Source organism: Spermophilus citellus (assembly GCF_964194105.1).
Source record: "Spermophilus citellus genome assembly, chromosome: 1".
Lineage (NCBI taxonomy): Eukaryota > Metazoa > Chordata > Mammalia > Rodentia > Sciuridae > Spermophilus > Spermophilus citellus.
Window position 1 is genome coordinate 263,690,439 of NC_138182.1, and position 21,902 is coordinate 263,712,340.

At 33.3% G+C, this 21,902-nt stretch overlaps 1 long non-coding RNA gene across 1 annotated transcript in view; it reads right to left on the minus strand.

Annotated features, from left to right (window-relative positions):
* Positions 1–1,303: 1,303 nt before the first annotated feature.
* LOC308650427 overlaps positions 1,304–21,902 on the minus strand; it is a 217,833-nt gene continuing 197,234 nt past the window's right edge. Inside the window, exons 3-4 of the long non-coding RNA XR_014022324.1 lie at positions 5,901–6,002; positions 1,304–2,429 (exon numbers count right to left, since the gene is read on the minus strand). This is a non-coding gene — a long non-coding RNA (uncharacterized lncRNA). The remainder of the gene's footprint in view (positions 2,430–5,900; positions 6,003–21,902) is intronic.

Genomic DNA, 21,902 nt, shown 5'->3' on the forward strand with positions numbered 1-21,902 from the left:
GGGGTATGTATTTTGTATCTGGAGAGCAGTCTCTCTCTTTGCTTTCTGATCACCATATGAGCTGCTTCACTCTGCCACACTATTCCTCCATGATGTTCTACCTCTCCTTGAGCCCAGAAGAATGGAGTTGGCCTTCTATGAAACTGTGAGCCCTCAAATAAACTTTTCCTCTTTTACAATTGTTCTGGTTGCGTCTTTTAGTCACAGAGATGAAATAACTGACTAAACAGCCATCATTTAATTTTGCAAAACATCACACCCAAATTTAATGGTTTTAAAACATAAAAATTCATTATTGTTCACAAAACTTTGGATAAGTCTGGTGATTCTTGCTTTCTTGTGTTTACAAATAAGTCTGTGTGAGCTGTTGTCAGGTTGTCTAAGTGAGCTGAGTCAGATTGTTGACTTGGCTGATCTTGACTGCTCTCTAATCCATGGGTTTGGCTGACTGTTGATGATTGCTTTTCTCCAGGTACCTCTTATATCCTCTATTGTGCTAGCCCAGGCTGGCTTTCAAGGTCCAAGGACAGGAAAAAAAAAGGAAAAAAAAAAGCATGCAAGACTTTCAAAACTCATGATGGGGTGGTAGGGGATAATGTTCCCTCACTTCTGTTTATTGTCTGCTAAAATTAACTGTCAGGCCAGTGCATCTTTTAACTTAGGAGAGAGAGTATATCTTAATAGGAAGAGCCTCAAAGACAGATTGTGAAGGATGTTAATAAAGAGAGGAATAGAGAATTGGATCCCTTTACTACCAGTCTACCATGCAGGTAAACAGAACTCTGGTATCTTTTTTCCTTATGTCCATACTTTATCAAAGAAGCTAACAGTTATGATATTTCTGTTAAAAAGAAAAGTTAGTTTGGTGTTTAATTTGATAATGAATGTCATTTACTATAGAACAGTAAAAAAGAAGAAAAATTTTACAATTACCCAAACTCCAACCAAAGAAAATTTCCAAAGTAATTTAATGATGTTTTTTCTTAAAATGTTGTATATTCATTTGATATAGATCTATGTATGTTTTCATAGCTAAGTTGGTATGCATAGTTATGCATCTAGACTTTCTCACTTAAATCATGAACATTTAATTATCATGAAAATTATTAAAACATCCAATGACTTGCGAGTAGCTAATGACTATTTTAGACTTCATTAACATTTTCCCATTATTGTAATCTACACATATTCATCAACCTGGTTTTTAAATCTTCAGTGGTAATTTCAAATTTTTCAGTGTGTCAGACTTCTTTATTGTCATTCCTACAGTCTTTAAATTTTATTTTGCAGTTATAGTCTTTGATATGTAGAGATTCATGGCAGCTCTTCATTGTGCAATGGAATATTTTGCATTAAAAATGCCTTTCTCTGTCTCCCTCAATTTTTATTTCAATTCAATTTTTTCTGATATTGAAAAAAATTTTACATATTTGAGAAGCCTTCATCACAACATTCTCTAATCTTTATTCTAAATCATCTGTTTTGCTAATCTTTCTCCTAATAGCTTATTCTCTTCCTTTATAAACTGTTATGGTTTGAATTTTTAATGTTTCCCACCATACTTATTGGTTGGGTAATGTAGGAATGTTCAGAAGTGAAATGATTAGGAGATCTACAACCTCATTACTTGATTAACCCACTTCATGGATTTAAATTAGTCCAATTTAAATGGACTACTGGTTTGAAATTGTAGGTAGGTGGGACACAGCATGGAGAAAGTCAGTCACTGGGGACATGCCCTTACACTATCTCTTGTCACTGGTTCCTCTCTTACTCTCGGCTTCATGGCTGACATAAGCTGAGAAGATTTCCTCCACCATACCCTTCTGCCATAACGTTGCCTTACTTCAGTCCCAGAAGAACAGAATCAGTCAACCTTAGACTGACAAGTCTGTAACCATTAGCCCCAAATAAACTCCATCCTCTAAATAGTTCTTGTCACATATTTTGGGCATATCAACAAAAAGCTGACTAACACATAAATTCATCACACTTGTAACTACATATTATTTTTGTACATTGTCTCATTTTTAATATTTCATCATCTTAAAGAAGCCAACTCTGTTTACCTATCTCTTTTCATGTGCAAAGTAATAAATGGTCCCCTTCCATGTACAAAGACAAAATACAGGGTACTGACAAAATGAAGTGAGGTAGGACCTGAGGATGGAGAGACAAAGAACACCTTTAGGTCCCAGGTGGGAGAAGCACCCAACTCCACATTGTCTGAAACTGCTGGGTCAACCACTGGCCAAAGGGCAAATTATAGAGGGGTAGCAAATGAATATATGCAGCAAATAAAGTTTCAATAGACCCATTGCACAGCTCATAGAGAGTATTTGAAATCCCTTGTTTCTTTTATTAGATACCATAAATCTTCATTAATTTTTGAATTCACATTTTCCTTTTGCAATGAAACGTAAGGAGGTCTGAAAAAAAAAAGAAGTGCAAGTTAAAAATGAAGTACTAAATTTCCATTTATGAACAGATAATATTCACAAAATATTTATTGACATTTACCCACTTCTTAAGCCCATAGGGAGATAGAGATATAAGAATCAGAAGGAACAAATAAGCTGAAAAAAAAATCTGTTGTCACTTAAAAATCTGGTAGCTAACACTATTTTATTTAATAAGTCTGGAATGAATAATAATAATTTAACATATAGTTTTAAAATGTGTTTGCTTATTGCTCTGTAAAGCATAAATTTTCATTTAGATCAAGTAAATCTTCTAAGTTAATATCTCATTTTCTATGTAAAATTTTCTTATACATACTCTAAACAAAGCTATAACTATAATGGGTTGGTTCCACTAGCAAAAAAATTCTACAAAGAGTTAAGATACTAAATTTTTTAAATAGACCTTTTAAAGAGAAAATCAGTTATTTATGACACTGTTTAGATATTTTCATCCAAATCATGTAATAAGAACATTTAAAAACAAATTCAGTTGAAGGTAATTCCTTGATATTATTATGAATGCTATTGTAAATATAGTTGAAAAATTGAGCACTAAAGTTGAAATTATTTTTATTATATTTTACTAAAATGATAAGAATTCAAATGTTCATGGAACACATTATCAAGACACAGCAGTGTTTTTTTTTGTTTGTGTGTTTGTTTTCTAAATTAAGAAGTCTATATAGCTATATGCTCTTAGAATTAATTTTGGTGGATACAATTCATAATCACAAGAAACTACAATACTCTACCCATTTCTCTGCCCATATAAATTGAGCTATAATTATGGGAATTTCTCTCTTTCTCTTTGTCTCCTCTGTCTTCTCTTTTTTTCTGAAATTTTTCTTAAAATATTATAATATACATAGATGTTAGTTAAAAGGTATTAAATTGTACAATTTGATAATCTGTATGAGAATAGAATAAATTGAGAATGCCCTATGACTTCAAAACATAATATTTTATCCATAAATAGTAAAGAATCATAAAAGTAAGAATTTACTTAAAAAACTTATTTGCCTTATATTTCAAAGAATGTTTCTTTTTTAAAAAATTTTATTATTAGTGGTTCAAAACATTACATAGTTCTTGACATATCATATTTCATACATTTGATTCAAGTGGATTATGAACTCCCATTTTTACCCCGTATACATATTGCAGAACCACATCGGTTACACATCCACTTTTTTGCATACTAGTGTCTGTTGTGTTCTGTTGCCTACCCTATCCTCTACTATCCCCTCTCCCCTCCCGTCCCCTCCCATCTTCTCTCTCTACCCCATCTACTGTAATTCATTTTTCCCCCTTTTTTTTTCTTTTTCCCTTTCCCCTCACTTCCTCTTATATGTAATTTTGTATAACAATGAGGGTCTCCTTCCATTTCCATGCAATTTCCCTTCTCTCTCCCTTTCCCTCCCACCTCTCATCCCTGTTTAATGTTAATCTTCTTCTCGTACTCTTCCTGCCTGCTCTGTTCTTAGTTGGTCTCCTTATATCAAAGAAGACATTTGGCATTTGTTTTTTAGGGATTGGCTAGCTAAACTTTGCATAATCTGCTCTAATGCCATCCATTTCCCTGCAAATTCCATGATTCTGTCATTTTTTAGTGCAGAGTAATACTCCATTGTGTATAAATGCCGCCTACATCCTGGGAACAAATTTTTACTCCTCACACTTAAGATAGAGCCCTAATATCACAAAGAACTCAAAAAATTAAACAATAAGAAAACAATTAACCCAATCAACAAATGGGCCAAGGACCTGAACAGACACTTCTCATAGGAGGGCATACAATCAATCAACAAGCACATGAAATGCAAATCAAAACCACCCTGAGATACCATCTCACTCCAGTAAGATTGGCAGCCATTATGAAGTCAAATAACAACAAGTGCTGGCGAGGATGTGGGGGAAAGGGTACACTTATACATTGCTGGTGGGACTGCAAATTGGTGCAGCCAATTTGGAAAGCAGTATGGAGATTCCTTGGAAAGCTGGGAATGGAACCACTATTTGACCCAGCTATTCCCCTTCTTGGACTATTCCCTAAAGACCTTAAAAGAGCATACTGTAGGGATACTGCTACATCGATGTTCATAGCAGCACAATTCACAATATCCAGACTGTAGAACCAATCTAGATGCCCTTCAATAGATGAATGGATTAAAAAATGTGGCATTTATACACAATGGAGTATTACTCTGCACTAAAAAATGTCAAAGAATGTTTCTATGAAAGAAAAACAAGTGAACTTCTTTTAGATAAAATATTTAATATTTAAGATATAAAGTTTCTATTTACAATAGCCTCCACTTGATAGCAAAAACCATATATTTATCAGGAAGCTCAGTGACTACAGTGAATTTTTTTCTTAAAAATTATAATCTACATATATGTTAATTAAAAGGTATTAACAATTGTAAAGGTGTTACGCCCAAAGAATAACTTTGACAATAATTTTTTAGGAAAAATTTAGACTTATTTTCAAGTTTTACTCTCTACCAAAAAAAAAAAAGGCTGGCTTCTTATTGGAAATGGGCATAATTTTAAAAATGAGAAAAGAATGTGAATATGTGCCAAATAAAATTATTTTGCTCTCCATTTCTAATATTTACATATTAAATTTGAAGTCATTTTTTAAGGTTTGCTTTAATTTACAAAGATGCATGGTATTTTTACTTTTAGAAAGAATAGTAAAAGAGCATTTGAATAGAATTATTTTTTAGTTTCACTAAATTAATAAAACTGATTCATTAGTCAATTTCAAAAATTATACAGTTTTAACTAATTTTAAGTATCTCTTTTACTCTCAATGGTGTTCTGATTTGCATAATGAATTAATTCTTGCCTTTAGGTCACTAAGATAAATTCTTCAGCTTTCACTTATTAAATTTAATTCACAAAGTCTGCTTGATTTTTGTGGTCAGGTCCTGAAGAGAATTGTTAAGTTGAATTTTGATGTGAGAAACATGGTCACTTGTGTAGGATCTTATTGTTTTGGCCTGTAAGAGTGGGGCTTTTGGATGATCTTCATCTCTTCTCACCCTACATTACCTCCTTGCACTGAAGGAAGTCAATTGGCATTTTCTGACCCCATTCTTCTTCAAACTTCACAATGAACTTGAAACAGATGGCTTTATTTCATAAACAAGCCGTCCCCTCTTTGCAGTGTGCAACCATAAAAATGAACATATGAACTGAAACCATGCAAAAAAAAATCTTAATTTAATGGCAATGGTTATGATCATTCTGTGATCTTCAAGTTGTTTTTTTTTTTTCCCAAATCCTTAAAATTCTCTTATTTTCAGTTGCAAATACATAGGGAAAAGAAAATATTTACTTTGTTCACTGTAATTTAAAACATTGAGAATTCATGTGTTTGCTTGCTTTGTGGGGAAAAACAACAGCTTTTCAAAAGTTTGAAAAAATGCTTACCTTTCCTTCTCATTTTATAATAAGCTTTTTTTTTCCTATGCCTTGGTGAATTTGCAAAGTTTCTTCTAAATCTGGACCAGATCCCAACATTTATACTCCACACTTTTTTTTTTTAAAGAGAGAGAGAGAGAGAGAGAGAGAGAGAGAGAGAGAGAGAGAGAGAATTTTTTAATATTTATTTTTCAGTTTTTGGTGGATACAACATCTTTATTTTATTTTTATATGGTCCTAAGGATCGAACCCAGCGCCCCGCGCATGCCAGGCAAGCATGTTACCACTTGAGACACATCCCCCAGTCCACTTTTTTTTTTTTTACAATAAGTGTCATTTTTTCACTTCCTTTAAAACTTTAAATTAACATGTTGTATACATGATTTTAAATTTCTCTAAATTCTTTTAAAGACCTCTGGGACATCTTGACCCTCTGTCACAGTCACTTTGCCCATTTACATACAGAAGTTTGCATTCACTGAATTTTCCAGAATAGTATACAGTCTTTCAGAGAGTGGCAAGGTCAGCAATTCCCTAGTCTCCTGTTTAGTTATAATACTTCAATTTTCATTCAATTCAGTATCATTTCTTATATTAGCAACTTTCCCCCATTTTTTCTTACTGTACTTTCATCTTTATTCTCCATCCCTGAAAGACTTCAGTCAAAGAAGACAATGTTAACATTACCTGGTTGAATACAAGAGGTGAGTCTTGTCTATTCCCTAAACTTTATTCTATTTCAAAGTAGGAAGATTCAAAGAATTTTGTGAAAAATGAGAAATTTTACTTCAGAGAAAAACAGACAATGTAAAGCTTAATAGACCAAAGCTCTATCCAAGCATGATTTCATTCTTTGACCCTTGTACACTTAGTTAGCCTAATTCTGGAAAGAATGACATCTCTGTGTGAGTTCACAAATCAAAACTTGTTTTTGTTAAATTGAAATAATCACCTCCTCTTCCTTCTCCTCCCCACCAAGTCCTCCTTACCTCCTCCCCTCCCCTTCCCCCCGAAGAAGTAATTCAGTGAAGAATCAAACTGCCAAATTCAGTAGTTAACATTTTAGAGAAATTTAGGTCTAAAATTTTATATAATTTATTTAAATCTATGCTTTATAACCTATTCCCTAAAATAGGGGGGAAATGAAGGAAAAAGAAACATAAAAAGAGCAAAATGAGTAACATTTCCTAGAAAACTGACCTAAATGGGATCTGAAATTCATCTCTCAGACATTTTGTTCTTTGTCTTTCATTTCCACAGAGGCTTTCACATTCATTTGAAAGGAAAAGCACAAAAGTAGTCACGGGAATGAAAGATTTACAACCATTCCCTCCCATGTCTTTGTTCAGGTGGGGACAGTGCTATTTGATAAAAATAACATGTAGTATTTTTTCACAATCTAGAAAGTTTAAATGGCTAGCAATGCTTTCTCACAACTTAATCCCAACGGATCTATTTGCCTTTTTCCTTTTTTTCAGAAATAGTCTTCAGCAAAACCTTTTGCAAATCATTAGCTCGTCATCATTTTTCTGTTTCAATTAATCTACTACCAGATATTTTATATTCATCTCTAATAACATTTTTACAATCTTTGCCAGAAGATCTCTTCTTGCCCATACTCAGATGATAAAAATACATTGTTTGGTAATACTTATCAAGCAAACCAACCAAAATTTATGGGAAAAAAATACAGTTTTGTCATTAATTACTTAATTCAAGGAAAAAAATAATGTTTCTTTCTTATTCATAAACTTTTGACTTCCCAACATTTTAATTTTGCCATGTAGTGACTTAAACTGGCGTTTCCATTTCAATCATGTGATTGACATTGTATTTTATTCAAACTAAACCTCAAAATAATAGTCTCTATCTTTTATTAAAAGTAGAAGTTTGTCTATTTCTGTCCAAACCCCCACTTCTTGCTCTGATCTGGATCTCTTTCTCTCTTGCCTCTCAAAGAGTTCACTGCAGGGCTGGGGATGTGGCTCAAGCAGTAGCACGCTCACCTGGCATGCGTGCGGCCCGGGTTGGATCCTCAGCACCACATACCAACAAAGATGTTGTGTCCGCCGAGAACTAAAAAATAAATATTAAAAATTCTCTCTCTCTCACTCTCTCTCCTCTCTCACTAAAAAAAAAAAAAAAAAAAAAAAAAAAGTTCACTGCAGTTCCCTCTTACAGCCTGACTTGCTAGTCTTCCTGCCAGAGTCTATTCATTAGTATGAAAGTCTGAGCTGTCTTTCACCTGAAAAAAAAATCTTCCATAAATCCAAACTATCAAAGTTTCTACTGTCCATCATCATATTAAAATGATACTGTGTGATTTCTACAAGGGACTCCACTTTTATAAATTCCTTCACATCCTTCTTTGAAATAAAAAGCCACTGTTGTTTTATTTAGCCAAGAAGAAAGAGGAGATAGGAAGTATTTGGATTTGTTAGGTGAGCAACTTGAATTGCCTGCCATGTACCATAAGGCACAATGAGTGTTTCTGAACATTTTGTGTGAAGAGACACATTTATTATCCTTTCTGAGAATATATACACCTATGCACAGATACCTCTTGTCCTCACAAACATCCACACACATGCAAAAGCTTCCAAAAATGTTGTTTTCAATTGTTATCATGATTATTTGTCTGTTTGCTCTGCTAATGTGTATGTAACACAGGTTTAGAATCTTTTAATGTTATTATTTGTGAATTTCTCCTTACTTTCTACATGTTTTTCTTCATGTATTTTGAACTGTGTACATGTAAAAGTTTATGACAGTCATATCACCTTAGTGTAGTTATTTTTACCAGTCTGAAGTATTTCCCTTTGCCTCCTATAAATCATTGCTTTGAATTATTTTTTGCTTCTTTTGATTAATATTTCCTTCTTTTGATTAATATTTGCTGGTAATACATTATTCTCCCCTTTTGTATTCAATCTTTTTATGTATTTTAATTTCAAGTATGGCTGTTGTATGTCAATGGATTTTTGTTTTGGGAATGTTTAAGACATTCTAAGAATATCTATATTTTAAGAACAGAATTTAATTCAATATTTTTTGATTAATGAACCCTCGTATGTATCTGTGCCATTTTACTTTATGTATTCTACTTTTGATGGTTTTTTAAAAAGTCCATTTTCTTTCTTTCACTCTTATTTTGATTGATATAGTAGCTTTCTGTTGTTGTTTTATATTGTTCCTATTTCTTTAAAAGTTACATGTCCTTTTTTATTTCTACTCCTGAAAACCTTTAATATTTAATGTATATAATTAAACCTAGAGTATATCAAAAGTTACATAGCACAGTGGAAAATCTGGCTTCTATGTTTTGTTGATTTCATATTATCATCAAAACATTTTAGTCTCAATTGCAAATTTACTTGTTTCTTCATATAGGTGTTTCTTTATATCAAAATGTATCCATTTTGTATTATTTTAATTAAGTTTAAATGAGGACAGCATGTATTATTTAAAACATAATTATATCCTTGAATATATATGTTATGTATCAATCAAAACTAAAAAGAAAATATATTAAAAGAGTCTCTTGAGGGCTGAATTTTCTGAGTCCCTTTTTCTTTTTTTCAAACCTATTCCATTATTATCCTACATTTGAAGGCTAATACAAAATTTTTTTAAAATTCAATTATTCTAAAATGATTGAAGATTTAGTTTTCTGAATCCACTTTTATTTCCTTCTTGATAATTATTCATTAGATAAAGTTTATTTCTTGGAATAGCCTTAGATTAACAGAAAAAAAGTGCAAAGATAGTAATACATAATTACCCAGTTCTAGTTTCCATCTTTATTAACAGCCTACACTAATATGGCACAATTTTCGTAATTGATGAACTAATGTTGACACCTTACTATTAACTAAAACTGTGATTTATTCAGATTTCCACACCTTTTACCTCATGTCCTTTTCCTATTCCAAAGTCCCACCCATGTTGTATTAATTATGTCTCCTTAGGTTCCTCTGGGATGTGACAGTTTCTCAGTTTCCTTGTTTTTATGACCTTGACAGTTTCAAGGAAAGCTCAGGTATTTTTGAGAATGTCCCTTAAGGTCCGTCTGGTATTTGTACTGAGAAACACCATGATTGCTCTGGTGGTATGAATTGTAGGGAGGAGAACCACAGTGGGACAGCAATGTTTTCATGGAATCATAACTGGAACCTATACCATCAGCAAGACTTATTGCTTCTGAGCTGACCTTCAGAACTTGCCTGCATTGGTGTTTGTCAGGTTTCTCCACTGTAAACTTACTGCTGTATTCCTCCATTCTTACTGACCTCTTTACCAAGTGATGCCCATGGGAAGGGAGGGGGCTATGCTCCACCTGCTGAGAGGGTATAGTATCCCCATTCATTATTTGAAATTCTTCTGAGTAGGAAAGCTGTCTTTCCACTTACTTATTTATTCAGTTATTAATTTATGTGAGTATGAACTTGGGGATGTTAATGTTATACTTTGTGTTAGTTTCCAAATTTTATTTCTTCGTTTTGCTGTTCAAAATTTTCAGCATTGGTTATACGGCCATGTGTACTCGTGGAAAAATGAGAATACATACCCCATTTGAATCAAATGTATGATATGTCAAGATCATTGTATTGTTATGAGCAACTAATAAAAAAAAATGCATTCTACCATCATGTATAACTAATTAGAACAAATAAAAAACTGAACACCTGAAAAAATTTTAAAAAATAAAAAATAAATAAAAACAATTTTCAGCCTTGGCCATTGGAGTTTTTCACATGATTTGGGTTATTTCATCTTTTGAAACAGAAGATTTGTAAGCTGCTAAACTGTTTACTAATGTGGCAAGTTAGTTTTCTAAAAACTGATAAACTATTTCACAAAGTGGTTGTCCCATTTTTGCATTCCCAAAGGAAAGAGAGTTCCTCTGGCTCTGCAATTGGTATTGTCAGCTTCTTGGATGTTAGCTCTTCTGAAAGGTGTGTTAGTGGTACCTCATGTTTGTTTTTAATGTGTAATTACTTGATGACAAGTGAGTTTGAGCATCTCGTTACATTTATTATTCATTATCTCAGTATCTTCTTTGCTGCAACATCTGTTCAGGTCTTTAGCCTATGTTTAATTGGGCCATTTGATTCTTTATTGTTTAAAGAATTCTCTGTATTTCACATACATGTCTTTTATCAGATATGTGTTTTCAATATTTTTTCTCAGTCCTATTGTCTTTTCATTTTTGACAAAGTAATTCACATAGCAAAAAAAATTAATTTCATTTTAATCCAGCTATCTTTTATTTGTTGATTGTCTCTGTTGTTAGATCTAAAAATTCATTGACAAATCACAGTTGATTGTTTTTTATAGTTTCTTATGGGTGTTTTGTAGATTTGTACCATACTCAGGTAAATGATCCATTTTGAGTTAACTTTTGTGTAAGGTTTAAGGTCTGTGTGTAGATAATATTTTTAATACAGATGTTGAATTTTTTCATCAGCATTTGTTGAAAGATTGTCCTTTCTCTATTGAATTTCCTTTCCTCAATTTTCAAAGGTCAGTTGGCTATATATGTGTATGTGTCTATTTCTGGGCTCTGTATTCTGTACCATTGATCTATGTGTCCATTCTATTGCCAACTGCTGTCTTGACTAAAGCTTTATACTAAGTTTTGAAATAGGAGAGTAAAAGTTTTTTAACTTTCTCCTTTTTAGGATTAGTTTGTCTATTATTAGTTCTTTGATTTCCCATATAAACATTAAAATGCATTTGTCAATATGTACAAAATAACTTCCTGGGATTTTGATTAGGATTTTGTTGGAAGAATTTCCATCTTAGCAATGTTAAGTCTTTCAATCATGATTGTCTTTCCATTATTTAGATTTTCTATGATTTCTTTTATCAGTTTTGTATTTTTCCATATAATCCTTTCTATACATTATCAGATTTGTATCTATATAGAGTTATTTTTATACAATTGTAAATATTATTTTTTATTCCCAGTAGGAAATCAGGGTTTTTTTTTATGTTAACTTTGGCTCCTGCAATCTTTCTATATTTGTTGGTTAGTACCAGGAATTTTTGTTGTTGTTGTTCATTCTTTGTGATTTTCTACATAGACAGGTTATCTGTGAGAAGAGTTTTATTTCTTCCTTCTGCATCTATATGCCTCTCATTCCTTTTCTTATATTATTGCACTATCTATAATTTCCACCATAGAATTCAATAGTTGTCATTACAAAGAATATTCCTGTCGTATGCCTGATCTTTGAGGACAAGCATTAGGCTTTTCACTATTAAGTACAATGTTGGCTGTACCTTCTCATAAATGTTCCTTATCAAGTTGATGGCCTTTTCCTCTATTCCTGGTTAACTGAGAGATTTTATCATGTGTGAATACTGTAATTTTGTCAATTTTTTATTATTTAATTACTATGATCCTGGGACTTTTCTCTGTCAGCCTGTTGCAGTGAGTTACATTAATTGATTTTTGATTTTGAATTCCAGGTACACAATTAGTCTTGTGTACCTGGAATCAATTCTACTTGATCATCAAAATTAAATATTTGTTATATAATTAGACTAGCTTCTTAGCATTTCTTGAGAATTTTTACATCTCTGTTATGAATGTAGACAATAGCTTTCCTTTTTCATAATGTACCTAATTGATTTTGGTATAAGGGAACATTGTACTTATTTGGGTTTGGAATAAAGGAACATAGGATTTATAGAATGAGATACGTGGTATTCCCTCTGTTGTCTGTGAGAGATAAAGCTACTATCCTTTCTGCATTACGGGTTTGGAAGAACTCACTTGTGGAACCATCTAGAGCTTTTTTGAAAGGTTTTTAATCATTGATTCAATTTCTTTATTAGATACAGATCTATTCACATTATTTCTTTCCTTCATGGGAGTCTTGGTATTTTTTTGTCTTCTGAGGAATTGGTCCATTTTATCTAAATTGTACAATCTGTGACTTATCATAGTTGTCCATAGTAACATTTTGAAGTCCTTTTAATGTTTGTGAGACTATTGGTGATTACTACTCTTTCATTTCTGATATTGTTCTTTATTCTTAGACTGGTTTAGAAGCATATTAACTTAATTATTTTATTTCCAAAAGACTATCCTTAAATTGTCTTGATTTTTCCCCCTTTTTTGACTCAATTTCACTTACTTTTGAAAAAAATTCAATTTACTTTAGAAGTAACTTCTCTTTGTTTTAGGATTAACTTGATCTCTTAAGATGAAAGCATACATTATTGATCTTAGATATTTCTTCTTCTTTAATACAGACATTCATTCTGTAAAATTATTTCCAAAGCACTGCTTTGGGTCCATTCCATAAATTTTGGTATGTTGCATTTTTGCTTAGTTAGAAATACTTTAAAAATTTATTTTGAAACATTTTCTCAGACATATATGTTAGTTATAAGTATATTGTTTGAATTTCAAATATTTGGAGATTTTATATTTCTTCAGCTATCTTTCTGTCCTTCCTTTCTAGTTTAATACTACTGTGAGATGAGGACATACTTTCTATGATTTTTGTTTTTTAAAAAGTTATTAAAATGCACCGGCATGTTGGCACATGCTTGTAATCCCAGCAGTTTGGGAGGCTGAGGCAGGAAGATCAAGAGTTCAAAGCCAACCTCAGCAAAAGTGAGGCTCTAAGAAACTCAGTGAGACCCTGTCTAAATAAAATATAAAATAGTGCTGGGGATGTGGCTCAGTGGTTGAGTGTCCCTGAGTTCAATGCCCAGTACCCTCCCCCCACCAATTTTTTTCTTTAGAACAAAATATTATATATATTGTAGAAATTTTTATTCAAGTTTGAGATGGTGTCTTCTGCTTTTGTTGGATAAATTATTCTATAAATGACAATTAGATCAAATTGATTTTTAGTGCCAATATCTTTGCTTATTTTCTGCCTGATTGACTTATTACTGAAGGAAGAATGTTGACATTCCAATTACAAGTTACAATTTTGTCTCTCCTTGGAGTTCTGTAGGTTCTTGCTTATGTATGTTGAAGTTCTGTTGCTATGAACATACACATTAAAGAGTGTATTTTCTTGAAGAATTTATTCCTTCACCATCATGCAATGCTACCCTTTATCCCTCATAATTTTTCTTGTTCTGAAGTCTACATTGTCTGAAATATAGATAGCTATTTCTGATTTCTTTTGATTAATGTGGAATGGTGTATCTTTCTCTTTCCCTATACTTTCTGAGTCTTTATATAAAACGTGGGTTTCTTGCAAACAATATGTGACTGGATCTCCTTTTCTCTCTCACTCTAAATTTTATTTCTTAGTTTTGAATGGTATACTATTTAACTTTAAAAGATTATTAGATAGTTAAATTAATACCTACCATATTTATAACTGTTTCGATAGTTACACCAATTTTCCCCTCTTTTTCTGCCTTCTCTGGTTTTAATTGATCATTTCATCATTACATTTCTACCTAGTTATATCAATTATACTTTTTTTCAAATTTATTTATTTTTCTTAGTTGTAGCAATACCTTTATTTAATTAATTTATTTTTATGTGATGCTGAGGATTGAACCCAGGGTCTAGCACATACGAAGCGGGCGTCCTACCATTGAGCCACAACCGTAGACCTCAATTATATTTTTGAACACTTTAGTTCTTACCTTAGAGTTTACAATATATATTTTAACTAACGTAAGTCAACTTTCAAATAACAGCTATTGGATGAGTTATCACATTGGTTTTCTGTTTACATTTCAGTTGAAGATTAGATGACCAATCTACTGACATTTTCCTTAGCATTTTCTAGTCCACTGACATGCCTTCAAAGGCATTCTGCTTTTATTCTATGTTTTGTTTTTCCATTAGCATATTTTGTTTAAAAATTCTTAATTTCCCTCTCTCTTTTTATTACTACCATTGATGGTATTCCTTTCCCACTGGAATCCTCAAAATACAAATCAGCTGTTTTGAACTCCCTGTCAGATACTTCCAACTGTGCATTAAATCTGAATCTGTTTCTAATAATGGTTTTATCTCTTCAGACTTTGTTTTTGTTTCTTTTGTTTTTTATCCCCTTAGAATGTCTTATAATTTTGTATCAAAAGCTGGGCATAACATATCAAATTTTGTGAACTGATATAAGTAGGTGTTTTATGTAAGGTTTTATATTTAATATTTATTATACATTTAGATGCTAAAGGTTTCAAATTTCTTTAGTGTTTTTGCTGTTTTCTTCCCTCTTGATATTAAGCTCACTTAAGAACTGTGTTTCAGAGCCTGCAACTTACAGCCTTTTACTAACTGTAATCAACTGGATTGTAGTATTCTGGGTTCCTGTTGACATGGTGGTAAAGAGGAAGCATGTTGTAAGCTTATAACCAAGTTGCAATCTGTTATACTGGACTATGAATTTCACAAGTTTTTCTTAGCTCTTTTTCCACCATTATGAGAGACCAGTAGACTAGAAGGAACCAACAGACTAGATATCTGGGAAATTATCTTCTTACAGGTGGAACAAAGACTTGATAAGATCATTTCTTTAGAAAGTAGATATTGTTAATGGTGTAAGCTCGTCATGTATTTCTCAATGTAATATTATGCTTCCTTTACCTCACCAGAGCCATTGTACATTTTTCAACGACCTTAAATTTGAAAATTTGGTGAGGTGCCTTAAGGTTAAACCCACAAAATTGTGGAGTTCCCCTCAATAGTGTAGCCCCCAGAAGCCTCGGTATTTCAGGATAAAAGTTCGTCCTGTCATCTCAATTAAGTCCAAGAAAAGTAAGTGATTTTTAGTATTTCAACATTGACACGGGATGGTCATCTAACATCAGGTACTAGAAATTTCAAGTTCTTTACAAGATAGAGCTAGAACCAAAATTTCCTTGTTATTTTTTAAATTTAGATTCAGGATCTGTTTGGAATTTTTTTATTGGGGGGAGTTGTTTATTTTTGTTTAGTTTTCTTTGCTTTAGGTATTTTTCTCTTTGGAAAAAAAATAAGCTATGAATCCAACTAGCCTAACCATCAATATATGCTACTAAGTTTTTTCCATTACTAAAAGCCATTGGGATAATGGTAGATAATGATTTTAGAAAGAAACACATCTTTTAAAGTTGATGTTATACTACTCTGCTTACTTCCCACATCCTAGTAAACAAAAAAGCCTCAAAAAAAAAAAAGACTAGTAAAATACCTACTTTGCTTTGAAACAACCAATAAGAATGGGTGTCTATTAGGGCTTTGTGCCCTGAGACACACTAAGTCTATTTTCTTTGGTAGAAGATCCATCTAAGTGAGAGAGGTCCATAGATTTCTTGGAAGAAAAAAACAGAACACTGTAAGTCAAGTCATGATCTAAATAAAATAAATTTCTTCCTAATAGAAGACTAATTAAGTTATAAAATCTATACCAAATAGCAGAGGGCTGGGAAAGGATGGCACAAGGAAAGGGAGAGAGCAAAAGCCAGAGAAAGAGAGAACTTTAACTGATGACATTTACGGATTCACAGATAGCTGGAAAACATTATTTCTGGATGTGTCAGTGAGGGTGTTCCTGGAAAAGATAAGCATTTGCATAGGTAGACAGAATAAAGAAGATCACCCTAACCAACACCTGTGGACATCATCCAATCCCCTGGGGACCTAAATAGAAAAAAAGGATAAATAGAGCAAATTCACAATGTCTCTCTTGGGCTGGGCCATCTGACTTCTCCTGACCTTGGGTGTCTCTGTTTCTGGATCTTGACCTTCAAGCTTGAACTGCAACTATACCAACAGCATTCCCAGGCCTCCAGTTTACAGAGGACAGATTGGAGGATTTCTCTGTTTTCATAACTGTTTGAATTTATACTTCATATAAAATATTTTTCGATATATCTATATCTAGCTTATATAGTTCCGATTTTCCAGAAAATTCTGACTAATACAAGAGTCATAATGATTTTACATTTTACTCTTGCTTTAAATAAATAGGCTTCAAGGGTTCAGGATAACTTAATTCTTCTTACACATCTGTGATGATTTGGATTTGAGATATCACCCCAAATCTCTGTAAATGAGGGAATATTCTGAGGTAAATAATTAGATAATGAGAACTATAACCTAATCAGTTGATCTTAGTTTGAATGGACTAACTGGCTGGTAAATATAGGTAGGTGGGGCCTGGCTGAAGGAGGTGGGTCACTGGGGGTATGCCCTCATAGTGGCCCCTTACCTTCCCTCTCTCTCTCTCTCTCTCTCTCTCTCTCTCTCTCTCTCTCTCTCTGCTTTCTACTTCCACCAATCCTCTGCTGGGCCCTTTCCTCATGATGTGGTGCCTCACATTGGGCCCAAAGGAATGGAGTTGTTTTTCTATGGATTGAAAGCCTGAAACTGCAAGCCCCAATTAAAGTCTTCCTGCTCTAAGCTGTACTTGTCAGGTATTTTGGTTCCAGTGATGAAAAGCTAACCAAAACAGCATCTGTGTGGGCTAAAGGGAAATAGAACGTCATGTCAGATGTTTCTAAAGCTAACCTATTCTATAGTACTTCCAAAGCTTACCTGCCACCATATGTACTTCCAAAGCTTACCTGCCACCATATGCTTTCTCCTGGTATACTTATACCCCATTCATTTTAATAAGGCTTTTCATAAATCAAGTGTTTTAACTCACATAAAAATCTCATATTAAACAAACTTTTTAATTATGAAAAATTCCATCCAATCAAAAGTGAAGAATGAAAGGTACTCATGTAGTTATTTATTCATATACACAAAATCTTCTTAATTATTGGTGATATTTTGACATATCCTATATTCATCTACAATATTCAAAGAAAAGATATCCATCATACTTTAAAAAATTTATAAGAGGTATTGAAGGGCACATATGGGGAAAATAAATTAAGTTTTACTTCACTGATAAGCTGAGTCTGTTCTTTCTCAGTCTCCATGAATAATATTTCCTTTTCATTTATTTTATTCAGGAGCAGAATTAGTAATTAAGATTTCTGCCTTGTTTGCTTGTAATTGAAATTTCCTACCATACTAAACTGATATATAAAAATAAATTGACCCATTGATTCTTTCCAGGCGTCTGTCTCTTTCATGATTCACCATTCATCTGAGTTTTGTTTTTTATAAAAGATAAAGAGAAATGAGTAAGGAAAAGAGAAATTGTGAAGAATATGGAAAAGACGAAACAGCCTCTTATTCACCAGCACCCTCACTGTGGATATTTAATTTAAATGGTAATTATCAAGCCACTACTCCCTACTTTCATGTCAAGAAGCTTAAGTATCTGAAAAATTCTGGTAACTTCTTTGCAAAATCATGTCAGTAATATTTTTATTTTCTATAAGAAATCAATTTTGTAAGCACATACTACAATGTAATACTTTCTAATCTTGGGTTCAAATCTTGAGAGCTTCCTGATCCAGGTTTTCTAAGGACATACTATCTAAACTCCACTCACATATTTCTGTGAAGATGATACTACCTCCAACTCCAGCTGTGCAACTGATGGGCTTTGTGTAATTGTCTGCTATCATTCCCCAGGATGGAGTCATTGGTTTAGTGCCAAGGCAATAGTGGACTGTACCAGTATGCCTGTCATTAACAAGGAAATATGCATCTTGAATTACTACTAGAAACTTCTAACTACCAGTGTAACCAGCTTAACCACTAAACTGACTGTGTAAAGTAGAACATTGAGAATTTAAAAAACTGGTCCTTTGCCGCAGTCTTGGCTGGGCACAGAATCACGAGCCACCACACAGCTTTGTAGATTCAAACAGCAATTCTTTATTCCCGAACTCACACCGGCCTCCACACACGTTCTGGGGCAATCCCAGTTCAGCTGCCACACAATTCACCTACTCCACGAGGCTTTTTTCCCAAAATGCTCTCTGCATCTCACGAGAACTCAATGGGAGCTCAGGCAGCAGGAACGCCCTATTTCCAGCAGCAATAATCCTCAACATCGAACTTCCCTAAAATCCAAGGTCTTAAACTGGGAACGCCCTTAACCCAAGGAGCGGGATACTTCCTCAAACTGCAGGACACACCCTAATCCTGGATCCACCCTGGTCGTTGAGCAGGGTCACCTTTCTCAAACACACATGCAAGGTCAACAGCGAAATTAACATGGGGTACGCTGGCAAGGAAATTTCGATGGTCATTCCTACTTGGTAATGGCCCTCAGCAGTCCTTAATGACTTTCTCTAAATATACTGAATCAAACAATCCTAAATCTGACTTAACTATAGATTTCTTGGTGTTTAAGCCAATAATCTCCTTTAATTTTTGTGCCTGTGTATTAGTCAAGGTTGTCCAGAAAAACAGAATCAATAGGATGGATGGATAGATAGATAGATAATAGATAGATATATGAGAGGCATGGACACAGAGATATTGATTACAAGGAGCTGGAAATTACAAAGGCTAAGCCCTAAAAACTGAAAGCTACAGGTTAATAATACAGGTCCAATCTGAGTTGAAAGCCCACCACACAGGGAAGGGCTGTCTGCTTTCTTCAACCTCTTCATGTAAATGCTAATCTCCTGCAGAAACACCCCCACCACACACCAAGAATAAAGTTTTAACAAATATTTGGATATATCATGGCCTACTCATATTAACATAAAATTAATCATGATACCAAATTTGCAATTTTTCATTATTTGAAACATAAAGCATTCCAACCAATACAAGATTTTTACTTGTTCTAATTAGTTATACATGACAGTAGGATGCATTTTCACACATCATATATAAATGGAATATAACTTCTCATTATTCTGATTGTACATGATGTAGAATCACAGCAGTCATGTAATCATATATATACATACTGTAATAATTATGACTAATTCTACTATCCTTCCTAACCCCCATACCATCTACCCTCCCTTCACTCCCTTATGCCTAATGCAAAGTATGTCTATTTTTCCCACCCCCCCTTATTGTAAATTAGCATCCACATATCAGAGAAAACATTCAGCTTTTTGTGGGGGTGGGGATTGGCTTATTTCACTTAGTATGATATTCTCCAGCTCCATCGATTTACTTGCAAATACCATAATTTTATTTTTCTTTAAGGCTGAGTAATATTCTATTGTGTATATATACTACATTTTCTTTATCCATTCATCTGTTGAAGGGCACCTAGGTTGGTTTCATAGTTTGGCTATTGTGAATTGAGCTGCTATAAACATTGATATGGCTGCATCAGTGTAGTATGCTGATTTTAAGTCCTTTGGGTATAAACCAAGGAATGGGATAGCACCAAGATTTTTTATTTCTAAAAGATAAAAAATTTCTTAACCACTTGATATTTTAACTCCAGCACTTTTTCATGATTTTAATTATTTATGATTAACTTCATTTTATTTTATATATGCAGTCTCTATAAATTAATCTCCTTCATTTTGTAGCCAGTAATTATTAGAGACAAAAAAATTTAAATGGGGGAATTCTTTAAGAATTATCAAAGAATAACTAGGAAGGAGACTAAACCAAATTTTTCTGACAACCTCTGTGTAATACATAAATACAGCCACAAGGGGAAAAACTGAAGATCATTTTTTTCTATTTTTTAATTTGTGTGTGTGACTAAATGTGAGTGTATATTCACATGCATGCATATGTGCCACCAGTGTGTATGTCAATCATTCCAAAAGCTAAAATTATATTTCTTGGTATTTTGCACATTAAGATCCAATACTCTCTGTGTGTCTCCTAACATTATGACTAGGTATAAGTTTTATATTAAAGGAACTAGAGCACTCATATAACATTATAATCATAGTTCATTACAAGCTTTTCATCCACAGTTCTTTACAGCTTGGCTTATATTTCATCTTTTCCAGATTCCAATTAATGGAATAGATTTAAAACTATGTACTAACATCTGGCAAAATATCTTAGAATGCATGGGTAAATTTGAACTCTATCACTACTTTATGAAAGATTAAGCCATGTTCTGTCAAATCCTCACATGCAGGAATGAGTGGCTTCAAAGGGTAGTTGCTTATTCAAGTGGAACTATTTCAATTAGTTAAGATATTTATAATAATCTATGCTCATTTTATCTTGTTTTCTCATGTTAGTTTGCAGCAGGAATAGCCAGACCCTCCCATCCAGTAGAAAGAATATAAGTGCAGTTAGAGGTGTGATTTCAGCAGTTTTGAAAAGTAACTCACCCCGAAATGACTTATTAGCTCATTAACACTTGAAAGTGGAATAGTTTTCAGATTAACAGGCTTCAGTGAGCACAGAATGGGCAAAAGCAAAAGTGCACCTGTCCTAAAACTAAAATTCCTTTCTTATTGCCAAGCTGATACACATACATTTTAAGACATTTAGATAATATTTAAGAGGAAAGAAAAGTTATAAGTGATCCATAACCTCACTACTTAGGATTACTAATCTTTATATTTGGGTGAATATACTTGTTTTCATTAAATTTTCTTGGCTTTTATATGTGCAGAAAATATATGTGGTTTAAAATTTAATGTCACCATTTAGAAGTACAGACACGGATTTATTTATTTGTGGGCTTGTTCACAAATCTCCCATTTACATTTGCAGTGGAAAATTAATGAGTTTTCCAGTTTAAAGGATTGAAATACTCATTTAGTTTAATCACTTGCGCGTTAGCTCACTCTCATTATTCCAAAGTTTCAACCCCTCCTTTTTGTGTTTTCATTCTCTCCATGATATATGATAGCAGGAGGGAGGCCCCGGGCTTACACACAGATTCAGCCCTTAGCTGAGCGGTCTTGAGAGGTGTTGAGTATGAATTTCTCTTCCTAATGCATCTGCTCCTAATCTTCTTTGTTTCAGGCAGGAGCAAATCCTTGTAACAAAGTTAGCTGCTTTTCTTTCAGAGCTCCCTCTTGTCCAGTTGCTAAGTTGTCACCTTGAAATGTGCTTCAGTCCCATTCAGGTCCTAGTATGAGCAGTCCCTCCGCTCAGTGTTCAAAATGATCTCCCTGATGAATGGACACACAATTATTTTCCACACACTCCCATCTATGCAATGCGATACAGCAGTTGGCCCT